The sequence below is a fragment of the Cygnus olor genome, chromosome 11, assembly GCF_009769625.2.
Source record: "Cygnus olor isolate bCygOlo1 chromosome 11, bCygOlo1.pri.v2, whole genome shotgun sequence".
NCBI classification, from domain to species: Eukaryota; Metazoa; Chordata; class Aves; order Anseriformes; family Anatidae; genus Cygnus; species Cygnus olor.
The window spans coordinates 18977616-18989283 of record NC_049179.1 but is presented as its reverse complement, the minus strand read 5'-3'; the positions used below and the strand labels follow the sequence as shown (position 1 = coordinate 18989283).

Below are 11668 nucleotides of genomic sequence, written 5' to 3'. Positions count from 1 at the left end.
TTATTTATTTATATTTATTTATTTATATTTAAAATAGGAAGTTTTGGGATGAGTTCAAGGGGCAAATCCTGCTACCGACGTTTCAGTCAGGGTGCTGCACGATCTCTCCTTCGGCCGGTGCCGCCCGTTACCTCAGGGTGGTTCAGTTCAGCGCCTTCACTTTGAGGCTGCGGGTGGTTAAATTCTGTTTCCAAGCTAATATGGGAGGAGAGGGGTTTCTCTTCTGTGGGAAATATGGGGTGGGTTGCTTTATTTTTCCTGAAAACAAGGTTCAGGGTTTGGCACTTTCTGGGGGCTCTCACCACACGGCCAAGGCTCAGCAGCAGGTGCAGAAGGGGGTAAAAGTGCTCTTCACCCAGGGTTTAGTTAATGTTCTTCTGTTTCAGCATCTGGGTCTGGTTCTGTCTTTGATTTTGTTTTCCATTTTGATAATTCTAGGAGGAAGGAAGCGGGCACTGGTTGAGCTGAGGCTGGGAAAGGATCAGATCTGTCTTGGGGAGGTCTGAGGTAAGTGGAAAAAACAGGGCCCAAAGCAGCCGGTTTGTGGGTGGGTACCAAGAAATCACACAGCTGGGTGCTTGGTCCTGTCAGTGATGTCCCACCACCATGCAAAATGGTGGAGCGATGCTGCTGCCTTTTCACAAGTACCAGGCAGTGACTATTCTGGCAGCAAATCTCACCTGAAGCTACGTGGGAGCTGCTCTTTCTGCCACAACCATTTCAATTTAGCCTGTATAACGTCTCTGTAGCAGGTCTGACCCTCACAGCTTCCTTGCCATAGCTAACTTGTGGGGGTAAATGTGGCACACGAGTGTTCTCTGGGATGTGTCTGAGCAGCTGGTGGCTGTTCCTCAGGAGCGAGATGCTCGCCGTTTGAGGTCTATATCAGTGGTGAGATACAGCTGCTACTGAAGCAAGGTCCTGGTTGTCAGTTTACATAAAGCAGACATTTCTAAGCACAACTGCACTGCAGGAACTGCCTCTGGTGGCAGCCTCTGACCCGTCCTGGAAACCTGCTGGTAGACTCAAAGGGTTCAGAGCTTGCCCAGTTCAGCATGCTTTACCCAGACCTTGTCAAATCACCTCTTATGTCTTCTGCCCTGCAAAAGGTGTCCCAGATTCCTTCCTTGCTTTCCTCTCATCCCCCATTTCCAACAACTTAGCACTGAAAAAAGTTAAAATCACCTAGCTGAGGGCTGCATGTTGGAGCTTTCACCCTGTCATCTGCTGGCAATGTCTGCTAAATCCTGCCTGCTGGCCCTGCCTGCCCAGAGGTACAAGGAGCGTGGCTAGATGCTGTGACGTACACTGACACTGTGTTTTTTACTTAAATGACATCTCTTTACATTTTCTAGGCTTTCCTGTTTGCAGTCTGTCTTGCCTTTAATATGGGGTGACACCTTGAATGACATGTTGGCTTGATTGAGGAAATGGTGCTGCTTGTTGGCCTTCAAATCCATAGGAGGGTGGTGTGGAGAGATAGGAATAACCTGTCCTGCGAACCCAGAATGGGCAGGACTGGGAAGCACAGGCTTAGATCATGGTAGGCAGGACTTTGGTTTCTCCTGTGTATAGCTCTCCAGTGGCCAAGACAGCAAAGGGGAGTGGAGTGCATGAAGGGGGATTTCTCTGCAGCCGGTCAGAGGGGCCCATCTCAGGATAGGAGAAGTGATCTTGCAAGGACCCTTCTCGCCCTGCTACTCTGATTTCTCTGCTTAGTCCCTGCAGCACCAGGTTTGCATTCCCCCCATGTACCATGCCAACCGGTCAGCCTGTCAGACTTCACCCTTGTCCTGGGCTCCTCTCCCTTCCTCAGAAGGAATCCCCCGAGGAGTCATCTCCCTGTGCTCTGCAGCCCTGCTGGACCGCCGGTTTTGGGTGAGAGCACACAATCACAGCGACCACACGAGGGTGCCAGTGCCGTTTACCTGCCGCGATTTGCTGTGAGCAGTGAACTCCAGGCTGTAGCTGGGGCTGCTCCCTGGTTCAGGCCAGTCTTGGGGGACACCACTGTCCTGGGGACCCTTCTGCTGCAAGAGAGAGAGCGTGGAGAGATGCAGTGAGGCAGGCCCAAAGCCAAATCAGTGTCCAGGGGGACGCAGAAATGTAGAGATCTCTGCTAATAGAGAAAAGTCCTTCTGTGGGCACAGCTACGCCCTGTGCAGGGACACCAGAACCAACTTCAGTGCTGGGCTGAGCCATCGGTTTCCATCTCATCGGAGGCGCGCTGCCGAGGGCTGTGCAGCCAAGCGCTGCACTGATGCAGCTGTTTTGCTGCAAGGACCATTGGCAGCGGTTGCAGCTGAGAAACGGAGAGCGCTGCCTCTCGCCCCAGTGGACCCTGAGCTCTTGAACAATCACAGATTGTGCGTGGGGGTCTATGATTAGCTGCTGGTCTTAGAGCTTTGGATTCGTGTTTTGTTTTCCTTTTGTTCAAATTGAATTAAAAAAAAAAAACCAACAAAACACTCTCTGGTAGGAAAAGCAAACACAAGGGCTGTCTGGATACAGGGGAAGCCCTTCTAGTAGAGCATCCTCCCCTAGGAGAAGGAAAAGCTGGGTTTGATCCTTGCCTCTGCCTGAGGGGAGATGGAAACCTTGGTCTCTACAGGACCCCAGAGAGTACTGTAAAGAGCAGGCTGCGAGCATGTCTGGTGCAGAGAGTTTTTCTTGCCCTTTCCTGTTATTTTAAATAATTAATGATTTGATGGAGCGGGGAGTGTGGAAGGCAGGTGTCCCGTCTCCCTCGAGAGGAGGCTGTGCACCCGGCTAGACGGACGCTTGCTCTCTCGTGATGAATATTTAAGTGTCTTAGACAAATTGGAGTGGCGCCAGCGGGAATGACTGAGAAGGGCTGAGCCTTCCCCACTGGGTACCCTAGTGCCTGAGGGCTGGGGAAACAGCTCTGAAAAGGGCAGGCAATAATCCCTGCTTGTATATACGTACCGTGCCTGGCCCAGCGACGTGCCAGCCTCGGGTGGCACCTCTGGCTCTTGCCACTCTTTCCTTACGCGGGAAGAGACCCGTGGATGGAAAGCTGTCCAGATTTAACCTGCCACTGTTAGCGTCCTTGTCTGCACCTCTTCCAGAACTTGAATCAGCTGGGATTGATCCCCTCTGGCTTTTCTGCTGCTTAATGCTCATCTCAGAAGAGAAGTAGCACAGATGTACTGGAAGTTTGCACCTGTGGGCTTGGGTGTTTCCAGCGGGCAGAAAAAAAGCAGTGTAGGCAGTTCCTTCCATCCTTACCAAATAGGTTTGTGTTCAGGTGTGGAAGGGATGAAGGCTTTCTGCTGACACTAAGTACAGAATGCTGCAAGGATTTGTTAACGATCCTGAGCACTTGCCTAGCGATCCATCTGTCAGCTAACAGACCTAAAAGAGCGTTTGGATTTTCCCACTAACACTGTACCATAACAGGTGACAGGGGCAGGTGATAATTTGAGCTCTTTTTGCAATATATTCCTGATACTGACCCTGTCTTCAGAACGGTGTTTGACTTTATTTCACGTGAAGAATAATTTTATCTAAGCTGGCTTTGTGCTCTTTCTTGCTTAGAAGCGAAGCTCTCTGACATAGCGTTTTGCGCTCAGTTTTTATGTGTTAGTTTAGGGTAATCGTTATTTTGAATGGCCAGCTTTCAGAAATCGTGAGTCAGGCCGTTTAAATCCATGCCATTTTAAAACGCGCCTCTGTTTGCCCTCTGGTTCAGTTGTATACACAGTGATTTTAAAGTCAGTCAGATTTGCAGCTAACCCTGTAACACAGCCCACAAACCAGCATGTGTTTACGCAGAAACGGTTGCTTACCGAAAGGTTTAGCAGATCGGACTTGAATTGATTTCCTTTGGAAGCAAAACTGGAAGGTGACTCCTCCTGCCTGCAGCTGATTGCAGTCCAGGAAGCCGAGCCTCTGCTTCCCTGGAGCTGCCCACAGTGGGGGAGCCCGGCTCAGGGAGCAGCCTCCAGCCCTGGAGGGTTGGCTTTTCTGGCATACGCTGCACGGTCAGGAGATTAAATACTGCGTGGGAGAGGGGCCGACCACGTCCTTCTTCCTGTGTTAATGGACTGTCGTTACACGACTGGGTGTCAAACAGCACGAGGTGCTGGGATAGCCACCGAGGGCTCTGCGTGGAAGCACCCAAATCGGTTCCTTTGGGCCCCGGGGTGTGTGGCTGCCAGTGATGCCATGGGGCACTGTATGTTTGTGCTACGTTACGTCCTTGCTGTGGGCATGAGAGAAACTAAATGTACTGACTCTGTGTCCTGGTTTTCAGACTGCGCCTTCAGATATGTCCCGTCAGCATGGAATACACGTTAGGGCTCTGCCTGCGTGTCTTCTTGTGTGGCTCCATCTGATTTGTTACTTGTCTGGGCCAGGCTTTTGGTTGTCCTGTAGGCTAGGTTATTTTTGGTGCTTTCTTTGATAACTCTGGTGCTGGGACATGCTGCAAAGCCAAAAATCCTCTGGGAACATCCCAGCAATGCACACAAACAAACACCAGCCCTGTAGCTTCCAACAGTCAGACATACGAAGCTTTCAGAAACACTGGAGACCTAACGGGACTCCGCAGAGCCACTCTGGAAGCCTGAGGAAGGATCCATCGCTTTCCTCAAAGGCTGTATTCACCTCCTTGCAGGGCTTCCAAGAAGGAGCAGCTTGTTAGAGGGACCTGTGGAGCTTGAAACCTTTGCCAGTAATAATTCAGGCTCAATTCTGAAATCAAATATTTAGTTAAAGAGAGACTGTCTGATGACTGGATTAAACACAGACGGCCTCTGAGTGAGCTTAGCACTTCATTTTTTTTTGTCAGTGTCCATTTCACAAGCCTATAATTCCATTTTTCCTGTCTTCCCAGACTCTGCTTATCCTGCGTAGCCTCTCAGACGATGTAGAAGGAGGTATTTCAGCGGAGCTGTTGCTCCTGGCTCAGGAAGCTGTATCACAAAGCAATCTTCTCTGTCTTCGGGCTCAGGGAGAATCCAGTGTTACGGGATCGGGACGAAATCATACGCGAGAGAAACGCAAGGGGTTATGTTTGTTTGGTTTTGAGGAAAAGTCTCGAGGAGCCCAGGGAATGTCAGAGAGAGCAGGTGAGCAAGTCTTGCCCGGCAAGGCGCCGTGTGGGGTTGACACAGATGGTTCAATCCACGCTAACAGCGCCTGGGAGTTGCAGTTGGCGATTTGAACTTTCCTGTCCCGTCAGTGCCATTTTCCAAAGCTCTTAGGCCTTTAAATCCCTTGAAAAGATAAATGGGCTTAAGCTTCTATGGAGCCCTGAAAGTGCAGCTTACACTCAATTAACACTGTCGCCGGGGTTGTTCCTGGTGGTCGGGTCACTCCCCTTTGTCTCTGCCCTTCACTGACACCACTTCACTGCAGCTTCCAACTCAGTTCCTTCTCCTCGCACTTGGGGAGAGCTGAGCTCACATCCGTCCTGCGGGAATATGTGAGAAGCAAAAAAAGTCTGCTCAGGAGGTACTTATACCTGAATGACATCTCAGGGAAAGTACTGCAGGGAGGGGAGACGCATTATTTGTGTGATGCTTCGCAGTGAGGAGGGCTGTAAAAGCTCATCGTGCTCAAATTCTCTTCAGTCTGAGAGTCTGAGATTTGAACGGCAGCCGGGAGATTTCTGGTGGGACAACCTCTATCTCGCAGCGATTATCAGGTCCCAGCGGTCATCCCGGCTCTGCTTTGAACTGTTCTCCTCGCTAGCTGAGGTCAGCCTGGACTTTCAAGGCCAGGAATATTGGACTGATATTCTCTTAAAACATCTACTATGCGGAGGAGAGTGCACAGGGAAGGATCAAAAGGGCACAAATATTCCTCCCTGACGGTGAGAGCAGATGCTCTGTGATGCAGCCGGTGTCCTGTCCCTACCAGGTTTGCACCCCATGGTTGACTGAGCGAGTGTTGGTTATGGGAGGCGGGGGTGGCTGCATCCTATAAACCAAACCCTGATGGACACTGCTTCCCAATCCCCTCACTGACGTGCCTGCAGGCAATGTTTTTATTCTCACTTTCTGCATGTGTAAAAGAGGGTGGGTCCTCTGCTTCCTGGGCCTCCGAGGACTGGCTGGCTCCTAAAGGCAATCCCGTCCCTGCTTTTATCAGGAAAAGAGCGCAGCCGAAATGCGGGATTTTGTAACCAGTAAACCTCACGTGCCGAAACCTCCTGCCAGAGGCACAGCCCTGAGCTTCTCCAATGTCATCCCGTAAGGCTCGATGCAAAATTTTTAAGCAACACAAAAAAAAATCTTACGTTTGAGCATTTAATAAAAGGTCGATAGAGCTGCGATGCCATCGGTGCCTTCGTTTCTGACTCCGTGGTAAGGCACGGAGCGCAGCAGGAGCCGGGAGCACGCTGTCAGGAGGCAGCAGCGTAGCTTTGGAAGTGTTTTTCTGTCTCTCAGCAATTTTCTTCCAGAGCCCACAACATCTGTCTCTGTCCCCAGCCGCATGCAAGTGCCCCGAAAGTTTGTTCCAGGCCTAATGAGTAATTTCATGGTCTTGGAGTCGGAGGCGAGGGGAGGGGGCTGGGACGGCAGCTGGAGTCGTGTGCTTTGCAGGGAGCTCCGCAGATGTCAAATCGCCGACGGATGGCTTTTATTTTATCGCGGCCCACCAGGCTTCCCTTTAAAGTCTGCTGCTGGAGTTTCTGGCGATCAGTGCAGAAACAGCTCCGACACGGGCTGCTGCGTTCCAGGGGCTTCCTCGCTTCTGGGCACGAGCAGCGTAGAAAATAATGTCATCAGCGGGGAGGAGGTGGGGGAGCTCAGCTGGGCGTCAGCTCCGCTCCGCTCACGGAGAGAGCACGCTCGAGTGCAGGGCACTTTGCCTGCCCTGCTCCTGTTTTCAGCGCGATGGGCTGGCAGAAGGAGGGATGAGAGAACAAACAACCCCGGGCAGATGTGAAACCATATTGCTCGAGCGGCTGGAGGGTGCGCGCGGTGTGTGAGCACATACAGAACGAGCTGGCGCCAATTGTAGCTGGTCTCAGCGGGCCTTTAAAGAGCACAAAGCCCAGCTTTCTCCCTGAGAAGGGACAGAGTTATCTGCAGAGAGCGATAATCTGCGCACAGCACAGGAAGCAGAAGGCAGATGTTGTCATATGTTTATCGCGTGTTTCCACCCCAGGGTCTTCCGCTGGGACAGGCCTGCAGATCTCGGGCCCTGGAGCAGGATTCGCGCAGCTCCACGGACTCCCCGCGCTGTTTATCCAGCGCATAAGGACACGCGCGGCTCTTCCTCCACCTGCCCAGGTTCTCCTCGCCTGGAGAGGAAGTTTACATTCGCTCCCTGTGACTCAGAAATAGAGCCTGATTCATTTTCGTGGTATTACTCGCAGAAAGGGAAAGCCAAATGGCAACCAGTCTGTGCCTGTAGACACCTGTACCGCTCCGCTTTCTGCTGTTTATCTCTGGATGAGTTTCTGTTTATCGGCACTAGCGCACTTCCCCTGTCGAAGCTTCTCTTTGCAGAGAAGGACTGATCGGAAAGCGAAGTTTTCTACCCCTACAGCTGAGAGGAAGAGTGCTGGTTCTCCGTGGCCGCTTGCAGAGTTCCTGATACGGGGCTAGTTCAAGCTGACACTTCACGGGGTAGCAGTGGGCTGTCACCAGAAGGAGCAAGCACCAGACGGATCCAGCAACGGCTGCAGAGGTCCTGCAGCTCCTGAGCTGACCGCTGTGCCTGCGGGGAGCTGCAGCTGGTCTGCCTCTTACAGTGCTCAGCACTAGCAGGTCCCACTTCCAGTGACAGCGGCTGTTGAGGAGCAGCTATTTGGGAAATTCTCTCGCCAGCAACCTGGGCTTCTGCCCCATGCCTCGGCTCCCTGCTGTGATACAAGGACAGCAGCTGCTTGGGGTCCTTGTAGGCTGCTAGTCCTCAGAGGAAGGGGTGGTGTTTTACTTTCTGCTCCCTGCTCCGTTTGTGGCATGATGGGTGGCTTACTTGGTGCTAGAGAGACTGCGTGAGCATTAGTCAGATTTTAAAATCTCGGATTTTTAAACTCTCACCCAAGATGTGCACAGAGAGGCTTTGGTTGTGAGGTGGGAACCTGTGACCGGCACTACAGCTGGGCCCAAACCCGTCTTTCCCGTATCATTCCTTCCAAAACCCAGAGTGCAGCCCTTCCTGCGCTGCACAAGAGAACACAGAGCAGAACTCCAGGTGGGTGGGCTGTGAGGAGGGCAAGGAAGGCTCTCAGGCCTGGAGCAGCAGTCGTGTTAGAGGTAAGGCGGTTTCCTCTGGGCTGCGGGAAGCTGAGGTTCGAGTCACCGCTCTGAGCAAGGCAGAAGAAGGTTTTGGCCCCAAACCTGGCTCTCCCTTAGCAGCAGCCTGCTGCTGGGGGAAAGGCCACGCTAGGGTTCTGCTCTCTCATCGTGTGCCTTGACCTCCCGGAAGAGCTTTGTTCAGAAGTGTTCCACGGGCTCTCAGATTAGAAGCTGGCGTTTCGGTTATTTTCTGGTGGAAAAAAATATTTAATTGGAAAAATTCCTGTGTGGCTCTGGTATGCTTTCAGCTGGCAGCCTGCCTGCCCCTCTGAAAATATTTCGGATTTTGAGCGCGAACACTTTGTGTGAGGCTGGTTTCTTTGCTTGCAACCCTAGCTGAGGTATCCCTTTTCCCTGAGCGGACGGCAGGAGCTGGCTTCTTGTTACGCGGCAGTGGAGTGACCTTCTGGGGCTGCCCTTCACGGGAGAGGACGGCTGAGACAGGCCAGAGATCCTGTAGCATTTGGAGCGGTAGCCACTGCCCTGCTGCTCCTAGCAGTCTGCTGTAATAATTGCCACCGCCCCCAGCTCTGGCAGACGTGTTTGCAAAAAGCTCTGCGGGCAGTGGAAGCAGGCTGGTTTCATCATGACAATGTAGTTACCCTTTTAAGGGAAAATTCCCTCCGGGAGCCAGCCCTCAATTACCTCCTGCTCGAGCGCCTTCTTGCTGGAGATGTCTTGTAACCCGGCTGAGTTACAGCCACAGCGCTCTGCAGTCGAGCACCTCGCCGCTCCGGAAAAAAGATATAATTAAACTCTGCTGGCTTCTGTTGTTTGCTAGTGATTGCTGAATTTGGAAACTGCAGACAAAACCCGAAGGGCTGGATCCCCTCATCGGTGCAGAAAGGATCTGTGGACGTTGCATCTCCAGACCTGGATGCTGTTCCTGCAGCATTAATGGGGCAGAAGCGGTATTCGTCCCTAAACAAGTTTGTTGCAAGATTGGGAGCCCTGGGTAGTACGAGTTTAGCAGACACACGAGTGTCTACCAAACGCCAGGAAACTGGGGTAGGCAGAGGCTGCATTTCAATTCGCTGTTATTCACCCTGCTGAATGGGAGGGGTCCTCCGGGGGTCCTGATTTGGAGGCCTAAAAAATTCCTTCCATTCCGCTGCCGTGCCCCGCAGCCCATGGGGCGGTGGCTGCCCGCGGCGGGGCGGCCGCGGAGGTTGCCCTCTGCCTCTGACCGCAAAGGGCTGAGCGGGAACGCGCGGCGCTCTGGAGAACAGCCCGTGCGCTCCCTGTTCTACAGGGATTGTGGCTTTGGCTGCGAGCCCCCCCCCATTTACATCCCTCGTGTTCAGCACTGAAAGTGGTTTAATTCCAAACGAGCTGTTTACCAGAAGAACACGACGCTCTTGAACGCAAACGTGTCAGAGGGATGAGACCAGGCTCCTAAAGAAGTTCTGGGGACTGCTTCTTTTGACGTCTGTCAATTTACTGTGTTTGTCCTAGAAAATGGCACTTTCTCTCCGGGCAATAGCAGACCCGTTAAAAACATCAGCCCCGTACCTGTGCAGCTGCTGCTGCCTTGAGCCAAAACAAATGGACCGCAGCCCACGGCGTGACTGCACCATCTGAGAATGAAACGCAGGTCCTTGGAGGGAAGAGTCACAGAGGAGACAGGATTGATCCCAGTGCCCTATTTGGAGGACCGAAATGCACAGGAATCCTGTTCTGCCTGTCTAGATCCAGACTGAGAGAGCTTCGCCATCTTCTGAGCTTTACCAAGGGTTTAAATTCTCTTCCCCCATTAAGATCAAGGCAGAAAAGAAAACTTTTGGAAAACTTACGTAAGTAGACAGGAAGTAATTACATGAGCTCCATCAAAACATGCAATATCTGTTTCAGCCTTTTAAAAACTCTTCGAGAAAATTATCTAAAAATTAGCTGAGGTGCTGAAATCGTGTTTTCATGCTGCAGAGCAAAATTGTCCACTTTCGAATCGTCAACTTTTCAAAGCCTTTTTGTACATTTTTTAAACTGGGACACTCTTCTGAATACCCAATCCTCTGTTAACAGTTTTGGGTTGCTGCTTTAACCTGAAAAGGTTTTGCCAGAAAATTTCTTGCCTGCGATTCCCTGATTGCACAGTTGGAGGTAGGTGGTTTTGAACCCGCATGGCCAGAAAGGCAGAAGCGTGGCGAAGCTGAGAGCACTGTCATTCAAATACACGACTATTGTTTGCGCTGACAGCCCTGCAGAAGTTCATTAGCTCTTGGCAGTTGCAAACAAGCGGAATTCATTTGCCTGGCTCAGGAAATTCAACCCGTGCTGTTGAAAATTCAGCATTTTCAGGAGAAAGCTGATGGAAGGCCTGGTGGCTTGGACGGGAAGGCTGATCACACGCGTGGGACCGGCGCTGGAGGACGCAGGTTTGGATCAGGACCTGCTGCGGTCTCCCTTGTGACATCTGGCCACGTTCTTTCTTTGAGCTCCATTTCCCCTTCACCGTTGTTCCTTGCAAATACACGCAGTCCGTTAGGCACTGGGCAGCGCTGTGCTGTCATGGTGATGTGGTCTAAACAAACGCAGAGCATTTTGCCAGCATTTCAAAACTGAAATTCTTGTTGCGAATGAAATAGCAGAGGAACTCGGAGTTTTGTTTGCTCGGTTCTTCACCCCGAGACTCTGAGTCATGCTGACTTGCGTGTCCGCTGGACTTCTGGAGATCTTCTAGTATTTTGTCAACTGCAGTGACAGATACCTCAGTGTGCAGTGACAATTCACATATAAAGCCGATTAGCATTAAGAAGCATTTCTTTCTCTGCAAGGTAGGTTTCATTGGAAAGCAAAAATATTTTTCCTCCAAAACTATTTGAGTTTTTTGTGGGTGTGAGGGGAAAATATGAATATCGTTTAAAATTTTACTGAGCATCTGAAAACCATTTAGACACCAAGAGGGAATTAAGTAAGGGGTAAGGGGAAGCCAGTAACAAACTCAAATTTTTCCTAATTTCTGAGTAGTTCTGAGGGGAAGGAGGGTCTGGATCTGTTTACGTTGCATACATGCCACATCCTTACCCGTGCGTTAGGGCGAGTACTGAGCACTGCCTTCCCACTGCCTGCCCTCTTCCTACCTCTGACCTCTTCCCTTGCAGTCTGCTCCAGGTGGCTTTCTCTTTTAGGCCAGAACATCCCCAAAACAATTCAGGTTCTTATTTCTCATTAAAATGACCGGTATGGTAGATTTTACAGCTATCTGTAGTACTTGCACGGTATGTCTTGTCCATCTATGGGCTAGGAACAATAGTTCTTTAACTACTAATCGACCAAAGAAGCAAGATTTGGGGTTCCGTTCCTGATCCTTCAAAGGATAAGAAAAGTCATCAGAGGGCAAATTGTCAGCATGGGCTTTTGGGGGTTTGTTTTTTTTTTTTTTTTTTTTT

General features: G+C 51.2%; 2 long non-coding RNA genes across 5 annotated transcripts in view; one reads left to right on the top strand and one right to left on the bottom strand.

Moving 5' to 3' along the window:
- LOC121076153 overlaps positions 1 to 11668 on the top strand; it is a 52303-nt gene that overhangs the window by 245 nt on the left and 40390 nt on the right. For 2 of the 4 annotated variants that reach the window (XR_005823359.1, XR_005823361.1), the window contains exons 2-3: positions 439 to 507; positions 4859 to 11053. This is a non-coding gene — a long non-coding RNA (uncharacterized LOC121076153). The remainder of the gene's footprint in view (positions 1 to 438; positions 508 to 4858; positions 11054 to 11668) is intronic. The other 2 variants (XR_005823360.1, XR_005823362.1) reach the window with 1 other exon arrangement.
- LOC121076154 lies at positions 27 to 9355 on the bottom strand. The gene is made up of 3 exons (XR_005823364.1): positions 2947 to 9355; positions 1929 to 2030; positions 27 to 434 (listed from the first exon to the last, which is right to left on the bottom strand). It is a non-coding gene; the product is annotated as an uncharacterized LOC121076154 (long non-coding RNA).